We start from the raw sequence: 12388 nt of genomic DNA, 5'->3' as shown, positions 1-12388 counted from the left end.
GTATGTTGTGTTTTCAATTTTGTGTGTTCCCAGATATATTTTGATTTCCCTTTTGATTTCTTCTTTGACCCATTGGCTGTGCAAGAGTGTATTGTTTAATTTCTACCTGTTGTGACATTTCCAGTTTTCCTGCTGTTATTGATTTCTACTTTCACACCACTGTGGTCAGTGGTCAGATACTTATTATGATTTTAATCTTCTTAAATTTGCTAACACTTGTTTTGGGACCTAACATAGAGCCTATTCTAGAGAATGTTCTAAGCACTTGGGAAGAATGTGTATTCTGCTGCTGTTGGATGCATAGAATATCATTTTCCACCCTTTCACTTTGAGCCTATGTATGTGTCCTTGAGGCTAAAATGATTAGAAAATCCCAACCATTTACATTTAGAGTAATTATTGATAATTACTCTAAAGTAATTATTGATAGAGTAATTATTGATAATTTTGATTATCAATCAAATTTTGATTTTGATTTTGATTATTGATAATTGATAGAGTAATTGATAATTACTCTAAAGTAATTATTGATAGAGTAATTATTGATTGGTAAGCCCATACCCTACCAAAGTGATTTTGTTTTCCAGCCCATATTCTTTCCTTCCTGTATTGATGTCTTCCTTAGAGAATGGTAACTTCCATAGTAATATGTTTTGATTCTCTTCTTTTCTATCTTTTGTGTATCCACTATAGCTTTTTGCTTTGTGATTACCATGAGGCTTCCATAAAACCCCTTACAGATATGGCTTTCTATTTTATGTTGATAACAACTTTGATCACATACAAAAACAAAACAAAACAAAAACACTCCCCATTCACTCTATTCTTTTATGTATTTTATGTCACAATTCACTTCCTTTATACCACATACTTAAAACTTATTGTTGCTATAGTTATTTTTAATACTTTTGTCCTTTAATCCTTATACTTGAGTTAAGTAGTTAACACATCACCATATTACAATATTAAAGTATCTTGAATTTGATTACATACTTACCCTTACTACTATAAGGTTTCTGCTGAGAAATCTGCTGATAGCTTTATGGAGGTGACTTTGTAAGTTATAAGCTTCTTTTTCTCTTGCTTCTATTAAGATTGCCTCTTTGTCTTTGATTTTTTTTTTCAAGATTTTATTTATTTATTTGACAGACAGAGATCACAAGTAGGCAGAGAGGCAGGCAGAGAGAGAGGAAGGGAAGCAGGCTCCCTGCTGAGCAGAGAGCCCGATGCAGGGCTCGATCCCAGGACCCTGGGATCATGACCTGAGCTGAAGGCAGAGGCTTTAACCCACTGAGCCACCCAGGTGCCCCATCTTTGTCTTTGATTTTTGATAGTCTTGTTATAATGTATCTTGGAGAAGATGTCTTTAAGTTGAGTTTGTTCAGGAATTTATGAGCTTTGTGAACTTGGATGTTCAACTCTCTCTTCAGTTTTGGGAAATTCATAGCCATTTTATTTATTTTTTTTTTTGAGATTTATTTACTTATTTGTCAGAGAGAGAGAGGGAAAAGAGAGCATGAGCAGGCAGAGGGAGAAGCAGTCTCCCTGCTGATCAAGGAGTCTGAAGTATGACTCGATCCCAGGACTGTGGGATCATGACCTGAGCCAAATGCAGACACTTAACTGACTGAGCCACCCAGGTGTTCTATAGCCGTTTTATCTTTAAATAAGCTTTCTTCCCTCCTTCTCTCCTTCCTGGGACTCCAATAATTTGCAGACTTTTTCTTTAGATGATGTCCTACAGATCACGGATGCTTTCTTTACTCCTTTTTCATTCTTTAATCTTTGTTCTTCTCTTGGACAATTTTAAAGTTCCTGTCTTTTAATTCACAGATTCTTCCTCTGTTTGAACCATGATACTGCTACTGTTGCCTATTGCGCTTTTCATTTTATTCGTTACCATCTTCAGCTCCAGAATTTCTGTTTGATTTTTTTTTTACAATTTCTATCTTTTTGTTAAACTTCTCATTTTTTTCATGCATTCTTTTCCTGATTTCATTTAATAGTCTTGCTCTGTTTTCTTGTAGATCAGGGAGCTACTTTGAATCCTTAATGGGGTAAATCACAGATCTCCATGTCATTAGAGTTGGTTATTAGAAAATTATTGTGTTCCTTTTATAGTGTGATGTTTCCTTGATGTTTTATGTTCCTTGAAGTCTTGCACTGCTATCTTCACTTTTGAAGCAGCCGTCATCTCCTCCAGTCTTTACTGACTGACTTCAGGAGAGAAACACTTTCCACCAGTACTGTTAGGAATTTTGAGGCTGTCTCAGACCTTCTATGGATAAACCTGCTCCATACTTCTTGCTCTCTCCTGTGGCAGAGTTCTAAGCTTATATGCCTTCTCTAGGTCCTGCAGAGCCAAGCTATGTGTTCATACCCTCTCGTTTGTTTTCTCAAGGGTGGTCTCTCACAGGTCCATAGATTCAGACTGGTTTTCTGTACATGCTTATTAGCAATCTGCAAAAGCTCACTCTTGCCACCACCTGGATCATCACAGGTAGTCCTCCTACCCCACACCCATCCACCACAGGGTGAGGGCTGGCATGTGGATGAGGCACATAGAGTGCTGTGAGTGCCAATGGGCCAGATGGGGGATCTGTAGGCAAGACATCCTCATCCTCATGGACAACCCTGACTGAGTCTTTGATGTGCTTAGAAGGATCCATGTCCCCTTGATATGTTTTATGGGATATATTTTATGCCAGCTACTGTTCTCCCAGCTCATGTCCCACAGTCATGCAACCCGTGACTCAGTACCCTGGATGTGGCAAGAGAGAAATGGGCCTCTTTGGCAGGATCTTACAAAGTGAGGGAAGCCAGACACTCACTCACATGCTCTCACTTTCCCACACAGGAGAAATCAAAAGCCCCACAAGGATCTCTTGGCACCAAACTGTACTGCCTTGGAGAAAGGGCAAAAGTCAAACATTTCCTCTCACCCTCTCTAATACATCTGATCTCTCTCTCTCTCTTTTTCTCTCTTTTCCTGGACTCTGGGACTTCTGCAAAAGTTTCTTTCATCTGTGAGTAATTATCGAAGACAATGTTCTTCAGGGACTCCCAGGCCACAGTTGAGAGGGGCAGGAGTCAGTCCCTGGGGCACTTTGGGTCCACAGCCAAGACTGAGGTCTGTATGCCTATTACCTGATGCACAGGTGGGTGAGGATCCTCGCAGGTTCCTTGATGTATGGGCTGGTGACAGAACTAAAGCCAAATGGGGTAGTAGCCAAGTCCTCAGAGGCACCGAGCTATTTCCCGATCTATTGCTGGGACCACGGTTGGCAAGTCAACCACTGAAGTGCAGACCTGTCTTCTCAAAACAGCTCTCCTCATTTGTGGACTGCACTGGCTTTCCCCGTCTCCTACCTGGATCCCTCAGTTCCCATAAAAGTTGCTTTGTCCATGGATCGATGCTAAATTGCTGTTGTCGAGGGCAAGGCATGAGTGAGAGATGTCTTATTTGGCCCTCTTGTTGATGTCACCCTCTGAAAACTTGAAAAGTTGTCAAAATTAATTAAAAAAAAGAAAAGAAAAATGTTGACAAAAATAAATAGCCCAGTTGAAAACTGCTATCCTGGAAATTTCTCATAAAACTTCCTTTATCTATGGTTAATCTTCATTTGTGTAGATATTTACATGCCCACAGTCAACTGATCTGCCTTTCATACCGGTTGTGGTCTGAACTGTGTCCTCCAAATTCCAATACTGAATTCTTAATCCCTAGTACTGTAGATTGTGACTATATTTAGAGATAGGATCTCTAAAGGTGTAATTAAGTTAAAATGAGGTCATTAAGTTGGGCAATAATTCCAAATGACTGGTACCCTCATAAGAGGAAGAGATTAGGACACAGACACATAGAGAGGGAAGGCCACATGGAGATACAGGGAGAAGATGGCCATCTACATCTACAAGCAAGGAAAGAGGTCTCAGGAGGAAAAAACCTCTGCCAACAACTTGATCTCAGACCTGTAGCCTCTGGAATTGTGAGAAAACAAATTTTTGTGGTTTAAGCCACCTCGCTGTAGAGAAACTTTCTGACCTAGTGCTTTTAACCTATGTGAATTCTACATTCTAGCAAATCCTTACCAGTTCTTCTCTGTTTGTGTCCTGATCCCTTTGTGCTATCAACACTTAAATACACCTGGAGGGGCACGTGGGTGGCTCAGAGGGTTAAGCCTCTGCCTTCAGCTCAGGTCATGGTCCCGGGGTCCTGGGATCGAGTCCCACATCAGGCTCTGTGCTCAACAGGAGCCTGCTTCTGTCTATCCCTCTGCCTGCCATTTCCTCTGTTTGTGCTCTCTCTCTCTGTCAAATAAACAAATAAAATCTTTAAAACAAAACAAAACAACACACACACACACACACACACACACACACCCCTGGAATGAAGATGTTCAGGATTTAAACAAAGACGTATTCTTCTTCTTAATCCAGGTTAGCCAATTAAAATAGAAGGAAAGGCTAACTGATACATGATCATAAAGGAGAAAAACTTTGTAAGTAGAAAATTTAAAAGAGGCAAATGCACAAGTTTCAGATTACAAAGCAAAGAAATTAAGTTTGTCGTGTCTCAGTGCATGACAGGAAGCTGGAACTCATCAAGGAAGGGTTGCAGTTGACTGATAGGAGATGAAACGGGCAGAGACAAGTGTTAGGAATAGAGAAGAAAGCTCTTATTAAAAAGTAATTTGTGTATGTTTGTTATGATTTGCCTCTTCAATTGAACTTTTTATAACTGAACACCTGGATGACCCATTGGAAAGAGGGATTTTACTGTAGTTTTTATTTTTTAAAATTTTTTTATTGTTAACTTCTACCTATGGCAACTGATTTCTATTTTCCATTTATAGTGATGATTCAAAATTTCTTTCTTAAACATTCAGGTTACCTAAAAAAAATAATAATCTGGGGATGCCTGGGTGGCTCAATCGGTTAAGCATCCCACTCCTGGTTTCGGCTCAGGTCACGATCTCAGGGTCATGGACCCACATCAAGCTCTGCACTCAGCATGGGGTCTGCTTGAGATTCTCTCCTCCTGCCCCTCCCCCACTCTCACTCGCTCACTCACATGCTCGCTCTCTAAAATAAATAAGTAAAAGCTTAAAAAAAAGAAGCAATCTGAATGTATGGCAAAAAAGAAACTGTGTTTAGAAAACTAGGTTTGGGAACTAGACAGCCCTAGGTTCAAATCAGAGCAATCTCCTCTCTGAGTAACTTTGGGCAAATTACCTCTCTAAGCCTGTATTTGCAAAATGGGAAAATGTTTGTTTCCACCTTGCAATGATTTGGGGAGGATTAATGACACCACAGAGCACCTGGCATATACATAATGTTCAGTAAATTTAAGGTCTCATTATTTCTATAATTACTAAAATTTTATTACTATTATTAACACATGCACAGTTTAGGAGAGACATCACCATTAATTTATATGATTCTTCCTAATTCTACTTTACATGATTTACAAAATGCTTGTATGCTTAACATCACCGAATCTTAGGAAGAGACTTCATGTTTAGAAGATTTATTAAGCAAAGTATCATTGTCCTTAAGACACTTTTAATAAGCTATACTCTGTCCTTCTCTACACATATGTTGTGAGTGCCTTTTAGAGGTCCCCTGTCCTAGTATGCAAATATGAGACTGAAAAATGCCATTTAGCCTTTGTTTACCAGATCATATGGTTGTTTGAGGCTCCTTATGTCTCTGCAACTCAATGTTACACAGACGAATTGAAAAGAAAAGCAAGGACAGTTATCCACATAATTTAAAGAGCATGCACTTGCTAGAAATAAATTAAAATAAAAACTTTATTGAATTACATTTTCTATGATACAGCTCACCATGGAGCTGTCCAACTTAGCAATGTCTTATATTTGGGCCCACTTTTTTTGCCTTCTAATTCTGGTTTTACTTGCTTTCATAAAATGATATTTAGTGTTTGCATAGACCGGCCTCTAAAATATGGAAATCTTGTTTAGAGACGCAGCTTTCTAGAGAAAATACCTGAGTTACTGCTCACAGTCAAATGTTACTAGGAACAAAGAGCTCTCTGGCTAGCCACAAATGTGAATTCCTAATCTTACCCCCAAAGAAAGGTGTATGTTCTTTATTGCAGTCTGAATTTATAGACTGTTTTGGATTCTCTCGTTTCTATAGTCATTTGCATAGAACAGAAAACACATTACATAACAAGTCAGTCAAGCTAAATTATAGGCAGTTCTTTTCAATCAGGCCACTGCAGCTCTGCGTTGCTCAGTTCAGCTCCTGTCTCCCACTGTTCAAATGTTGCCATGGTGACCAATTTTTGTCATGTACATTCCCAGGTCCCATGCGGCCTCCTTATTCAAAGCACTTTGCTGCTACAGCGACTGCTAGCTGCTGTCTTATTATCTAATCCCCCCTTAGTAATACATACCACCTTTAAGCTACCTGGGTGAATTCTTGAAATCTGCGTATAGATGATATGTTACATAAACAAGAAAATAAATTCATATTAGATAACATTAGAATGATAATAACAAATAAATAAGACTCCTTTAAGCCATCCATAAGCAGGAGCTTGGTGAATTCACTCCTTTACTATTCTCTAGCTATCTTCCTGTCCATATCATTGGAAGACCAGTTTGATTCTTTTATGACAAATGGAATAACAAGATTGCAAAAATGTTGAGCTGAATTTGATCAACCATTTTGCAATCTATCTGGTTGTTGAGCTTTCCACTGTTATGACAGCTGAAAAACACAAATTATCGGTACATTGGAAGAAGACGCTGAGAGATACAGAGACAGTCTAATTTATCCATATGCCTAAAAAGACAATGTCATATGGATAAACTAAATTTCACCTCTTTTTCCTTTTTAAATATTGTAGGCTGAATGTCTTTCGAGTAAAAACACAATCTTAAAAAAAATCACAAGAAACCAGATCAAAGACATAAATAGAACAAAATATGCACAAGAGATCTCATCCAAGATCAAAGATGTGAACATAATTGCCATGAATAAGAAGTGCAGAGCTCACCAGAACAGAATGTCTTCAGCACACAGAGAATTCTACAAAAAAGGGTTGGGGGGGGGGGGGAAGAAAAGGGGGAGAAAAGACTCTGGGAAATCAAGTCCTCCACAAAGCAAATAAAACGTCTTTATTTTTCCCTTTGCAGTAAGCAAAATTTCTATGTCATTTCACTGAAATGACCAAATATGGAGCAATGTTCCCCAACTCTGAGGGAGGGAAGCATATCAAAACCTTCCCATTTTGTGGGCTAAGCATCTTTTACTTTTTGTGTTTTTCTTTCTCTCTCTCTCTTTTTTTTTCTCTGTCAAAATCCACTCCCCAAACTTCAATCTCTGAAAGTGTTTTACTGTAAATCAGCCTGGTACGGAGCGAGTTTTCAAGAGTGTGAAATATTGAGGTAGTAACATTCGAGAGAGCCGCTTTGCTTGCGAGAATGAAGTAATTAATTTAATGCGTATGGGAAAAAGAAAAAAAAAAGGTAGGGGGAGTTCCCTTTATTAAATATTTATCACTGGAGCCCTGGTGGATACCACTCAGAAAAGCAATCATCAGAGATAGGACACTGATTGAAGCGAATATTAAGTAGCACTCTACACTAAATAACGTTTGCTGATTTCTTCGGGAAAAAAAAAAAAGTTCTCGGGACGCTTAGATGCTTCTCTTTTGAAGTCTTACTGCGCGTATTTAATTTTAAGTAATTCAGTCTTTTAAAAATGTGTCTCTATCCCTGACTTTCGAGAACTTTCATCTCATTCACATCAATGAACCTAACCCTTTTCTACCCTCTCCAGGAATGATGAGTGCTGGAGAAAGGGGCAGAGGGAGCGTGAAAGAGTGAGATCGAGCAGATAGTTATCAGAAATGCAAGCTCATACCTGCACAAAGAGTAGAAATAGCAAATTAATAATCCATGATTCTATTTAGCCTACTAGGGGGAAGATAAATTTATGATTCAAGGTAAACTTCAGTCAGATAATAAACTTTCAGTCAGAAAATAAATTTTCTAAACTTGATTCTTTAAAGAAAAAAAATTCAGGAAGCAGTGCATTTCCTAATGATATTTAGCCTTAAATATGTACATTAACACATACATATGATTTTATCCTTAGAAAATAAATATAATAATTGCAAATATTTCTTTAAGTTGGCTCAGCACCCAACATGGGGCTTGGACTCAATGACCCTGAGATCCAGAGTTACATGCTCTACCAACTGAGTCAGCCAGACACCCCTTTAAAAAAAAAAATTAAGCAAATTTGGGACAATCTATTTCTGTGAGTCTCGTCTCACCAACAAATGTACCTGAATTCATTTTTAGACTCTTTCTTACGTTGTTGTATTATTGTGGAGAGCAATATTTTTTTGTATCTTTCTAGACCCTGGGCATTATCTGACTTCTATCCTGACCAAAAGTCTTTACCTGCTTCAGAAACTCATTTCCTGGGCTCACCTCACCTGTAGATTTCACCCGCATCAAATACGGTGCTATTCAAGGACATCAGATTCCTTACCACAGTACTTTCCATTGCAGTGAGACGTAGAAGAACGCTACTGTTCTGCTTAGTAGAATATGCAAGGGACTCTGTGTGGGAGGGGAAAACAAGACATTATAAGCAAACTTGGAGAGACACTGGGTCTTATGTCTCCTTAGCCCAAAGTATGGTGAAACCAACCAACAAAATTGTCCAGAGAAGGAAAGTCACCTTCCAGTGGCAAATATTCCTGCACCATGTGTTGGAAGAGTAAGAATGTTACTACAGGTGAAGCGAGCGTTCTTCCTGCAGCATCGAGAATTTCTGAGAGAACCGCTCTTTCCCTCCCCCTTCTGTGTGTGTTCACGTAGCTATATAGGGTCAGGCAGCTTTGGAGGATTTGATTGACTCCACTGTCAGGGACTTTAGAAATGACAGGATAAAATTAAAAAAAAAAAAAAAAAAAAAGGACACTGTCTCACAGCCAAAAACACAGTGATGCATTTGGGGCCATTTTTCTTTCTTTCTTTTTTTTTTTAAGATTTTATTTATTTATTTGAGAGAGACCATGAGAGAGAGCATGAGAGGGGAGAGGTCAGAGGGAGAAGTAGACTCCCCGCGGAGCTGGGAGCCGGATGCAGGACTTGATCCTCGGACTCAGGGATCATGACCTGAGCCAAAGGCAGTTGCCCAGCCAACTGAGCCACCCAGGTGCCCTTGGGGCCATTTTTCTTAACAAGCTGCAAAACGGTCTGGTAACATGGAAGAACGTTCCTTTGATGCTCACATTACAGTAGTGGTCCTCAACCAGGGATAATCTTCAGTCCCTTACCGGCGGACACGAGGCAATGTTTGCAGGCATTTTTTTTTTTTTTAGTTTTTTTTTTTTAATTTATTTCTTTTCAGTGTAACAGAATTCATTGTTTATGCACCACACCCAGTGCTCCATGCAATACGTGCCCTCCATAATACCTACCACCTGGCATTTTTGATCGTCATGATAGGGTGAGGAGTGCTAGTGGCATCCAGTAAGTAGAGAGCAGAGTTAATGTGCAACATCTCGCAGGGCAGGTCCCACCACTTATCCTTTGATTTCACGGGAACATTTTTACCAACAGAAAAAGTTTATGTCTTCTTGAAGGATAGCCAAATCACAGTTTTTCTTAGGTAACAATCATATATTTACAATCCATTTACAGCAATGATGCTTAACGATGTTCTTAAGTACGTGAATGGAAAATTAAAATTTTATAGATATTCAGATTGATTTTTGAATTTATCATTTAGCAACCCAGCGTAAGCCTAACCCTATTGTTGGGATGAAGTAATTCTCCACATGGTTATTTCTTTTTCACATCCCCCTTGTGCTTAAGGGTCTGATGCTCAGAAATGGCTCAGCAGCTTGGCAGACAACAAACACTTCCACGATTTTCTTTGTGTGGGGACTTTGGATATGTGATACATGATAACCTTGGAAATTATTTGATTTTTACAAATTACGACCTTTACCAAAACAAAACAAAAAAACAAAAACAAAGAAGTGATTTTCAACTACCTTGGACCCCATTTTCTTCTGTAACCCAAAGGTAGACTTCTGGCGATTTTCTCAGAAAGCTTTGATAATTTTCTCACTTACTTTTTTTTTTTAAGATTTTATTTATTTATTTGATGGAGAGAGAGAGAGCATGAGCAGGGGACAGAGGGAGAGGGAGGAGCAGGCTCCCCACTGAGCAGGAAGCCTTACTTGGGGCTCGACCCCAGGACCCCAGGATCATGACCTGAGCAGAAGGCAAGCACTTAACTGACTGAGCCACCCAGGTCCCCTTGAATAGTTTTCTTGGATAAGAGACTTGCTATGGTAGGAATTTCCAAAATAAATGAATAAATGATATCCTCAGGGCACCTGGGTGGCTCAGTCAGTTAAGCATCCAATTCTTGGTTTTGGCTCAGGTCATGATCTCAGGGTCCTGAGATCAAGCCCAGTGCCCTGGCTGCCTGCTCAGCAGGGAGTTGGCTTCCCCTCTTGTCCTCTCCCTCTGACCCTCCCCCACGACTAATGCTCTTTGTCTCTCTCTCAAATAAATAAATAAATATTTTAATAATAATAATAATATTCTCTCTTCTAGTCTTTTTGACTTGTAGAGTCCTGCTACTTTGACTCAGAATTCTAGATGAGTTGGAGTTGATAAAGAAGGAGGCTTGGAGCTTATCTGTGCAGCCATCCCGTTAGAATGCAACACGTTCTTTTAGATGTTTCATACCTCAGTGAAAGAAATGCGACAGACACCATTATGGTCTCAGAAACCAGCATTGATCCACACACTGTGACAGGATCCATGGTACAGTAAGTCACGAGGTCATTTTGCAGCACACAATGTACTCCTTACAAGTCATTTATTTCTAAGAATTCTAATTAAAACAGATCAGGCAAGATGTTTACTTGAAAATTCCTTTTATGAATTGTCAAGCTACCTTTGAACTTTATGCTACATTTCTTTAGTGATATTCTACAGTCTAAGGTTTTCATATAATTATTCAAAGATACGTATTGAGGGTCCACTGTCTAATACATATGGGAAGTATACGTTTTTGCTAGGCTTACCTCTGAATGTGGAAGTATTCTCCTAAAGTAAAACAACAACAACAATAACAACAAACTAGGAAGCTTTTTTATTTTTCCCCAAGTCAGTGCTTTCCAAAATGTTCTCAGCACAAAAATTACATGAATTGCTTATTTTAAAAAATGACACTTAACTCAATCAAGACCTCTCGTAGAACCTGTATTTTTCAATAGCATGCAGGGAGTCATATGATTTGGTAATTTGGAAAACAGTGCCCCAGGGGAATGCATATATACTGAGACCATAAGGGACACAATCTATTATATTATGAATAGATCGAGTAGCTACCCTCCAAAAGGTTGTATGATACATATAGAATTCTTAGGAAAGTGTCTGGTATGTATTAAGCTCTTAGTTAAGCATTAGATACTATTGTTTTCCCTTGTCATGATCAGCGTAGGTAAAAATTAGCATTTCGAAAGGTCAGTCTTCAAAAGCCACTTTCCTTCTCAGCCACCCACCCAGAGCCTTGTCTTCATTACATCCGTGATTCCTTGTATCTTTTTACTCAGGTCTTTGACCAAATTCCTAACTCTTTTTCATTAACTCTCCTATTTTGTTTCCTTCCTTCTCTCTCCTTTTCACTGAATGTCCCTCCTGATACTGACTTTCTCAAGAGTCATTTCATTCTTTATCTGTGGCCACGAACCCTTCCAATGATAACTCTCAAAGTATATACTCCTCCATCCAATTCTCTGGAGACCCAGTCTACCTGGAACTTGGAGTGTGAGACCAGTTCTTTAAAATGAATCTGCAATTGCCAGGTATCCGTGTAGCTTTTGCCCTCTATAACTAATGTTACTTCAACCCACAAATATTTGAGCACGACTTTGGAGTGCTCCATTTGTGAGGTCTAAACCACCTGCACATTGCCTGTATTGGGAGGGATACGAGAGCACCCAGATGATATATTGATTTCTTTCTATAATTCGGAAGAAGTCCTTGTGCTCATTCACTGACTTATCCATAACTACAGCTCATATTCTCTTTTATAGAATGCTTGGAACAAGCATAAGAAAGGAACAGGAAAGACTGTATAACCAATCTGCTCCTTTCCACATTACTCATCGTCTCAGCCTCTCTTGAGCAAAAAATATTTGCTGCATAAATCAGACATGCAGTCTCTGTCATTGAGCTAAAGAAAGAAAGAAAGAAGAAGCTATTACTTGGGCCTACTATCAACTCGTGTATGTTTAACCTCTGCATCTAATATGAATATTGTTAGGCTGGATTTTGCAACTGAGAGATCACTTCCCATTTTTCTAGGAGTT

This window comes from Enhydra lutris, unplaced genomic scaffold, assembly GCF_002288905.1.
Source record: "Enhydra lutris kenyoni isolate GAN:26980312 unplaced genomic scaffold, ASM228890v2 scaffoldscaffold1, whole genome shotgun sequence".
In the NCBI taxonomy this organism is placed as follows: domain Eukaryota; kingdom Metazoa; phylum Chordata; class Mammalia; order Carnivora; family Mustelidae; genus Enhydra; species Enhydra lutris.
The sequence above is the reverse complement of the archived record's forward strand: the minus strand, read 5'-3'. Positions refer to the sequence as shown.